A 1,752-nucleotide genomic window follows, 5' to 3' on the forward strand; every position below is an offset into this window, starting at 1 on the left:
CCTTCAAGGCTCAGGGGTCCAAGATTATCTTCTGTGTCTGTGTTAATTGGTTTCCCTTTTCTTTGTTGAAGAGGGTCTGTGCAGTCCTTTTGCCTAGTCCATCATCTTGCCGGAACTCCCCTGAATTGATATGATTTTTGAGATCAATTAATGTATTGGCTTCTTTACAATTGGTGAAACTAATCCAATTTTGTTTGTCTCCTGATCCAACCATATAGATTATGGTTCAAACCAGAACATTTGAGAGTGAAAACAGGTGTAACAGTAATTAATATTGTATAATTTCTTGTGTGTGTGGAGGCAGGCCATGGTAAGCCAGCCCTGGGAGCAGTGGAAGGTGGGTATTTGTGCCCTGGGGGCAGGCCAGGTAAGTGAATAGGGCAGAGGAGAGCAGGAAATGAGCAGAGCTGTATGGAACAGCTAAGGGAGACAAACTTGTTTGTCAGTTTGTCATACTGTGGTGGCTTGAGTGTTGCTGTGAGGCTGGAGGCTATGCCACTGATGTTTCAAATGCCAGCAGGGTTACCCATGGTGGACAGGTTTCAGTGGAGCTTCCAGACTAAGACAGACTCATAAGAAGGTAGAGGCCATCCACTTCTCAAAGAATTGGCCAGTGAAACCTTATGGATAGCAGTGAAACACTGTCTAATATATTACTGGAAAACTTTATGAATAGCCCTGAAATATTGTGTGCTATAGGGCTGGAAGACAAGCTCCTCAGGTCAGAAGGCACTCAAAATATGGAGAAGAGCTGCCTCCTCAGAATGGAGCCAATCTTAATGACGTGGTTGGAGTAAAGCTTTCAGGACCCTAGCTGCTGATTTGGCATGTCTCAAGATGAGAAGAAACAGCTGCAAACATCAATTAATAATCAGAACATGGAATATACTAAATATGAATCTAGGAAAATTGGAAGTTGTCAAAAATGAAATGGAATCCATAAAGATTGATATCCTAGGCATTTGTGAGCTAAAATGGACTGGTTTGGCCATTTTGAATCAGATGATCATATGATCTACTATGCTGGGAGTGACAAATTGAAGAAGAATGGTGTGGCATTCATCATCACAAAGAATGTATCAAAATCTATCCTGAAGTACAATGCTGTACAGTGATAGGATAACATCCATACGCCTATCAGGAAAATCAGTTAATACTACTATTATTCAAATTTACACACCAACCACTAAAGCCAAAGATGAGGAAATTGAAGATTTTTACTAACTTCTGCAGTCTGAAATTGACCAAATATGCAGTCAAGATATGTTGCTAATTATTGGTGATTGGAATGCAAAAGTTAGAAACAAAGAAGAATCACTGGTAGTTGGAAAATATGGCGTTGGTGATAGAAATGATGCTGGAGACTGGATGATAGAATTTTGCAAGACTTATTCATTGCAAATACCTTTTTTCAACAATACAAATGCCAGCTGTACATGTGGACTTCACCAGATGGAACACACAGGAATCAGATTGACTACATCTGTGCCAAGAGGTGATGGAGAAGCTCATTATCTTCAGCCAAAACAAGGGCAAGAGCTCACTGTGGAACAGACCATTAACTGCTCATATGCAAGCTCAAGTTGAAGTTGAAGACAATTAAAAGAAGTCCACAAGAACCAAAATATGACCTTGATTATATCCCTCCTATTCTAAAGAATAGATTTGATGCATTGAACATCAGTGACCAAAAACCAGAGGAATTGTGGGATGACATTAAGGACATTATCCATGAAGAAAGCAAAAGGTCAT

Source organism: Orycteropus afer, unplaced genomic scaffold (genome assembly GCF_000298275.1).
Source record: "Orycteropus afer afer isolate SDZICR_OR568_19922 unplaced genomic scaffold, OryAfe1.0 scaffold00005, whole genome shotgun sequence".
NCBI classification, from domain to species: Eukaryota; Metazoa; Chordata; class Mammalia; order Tubulidentata; family Orycteropodidae; genus Orycteropus; species Orycteropus afer.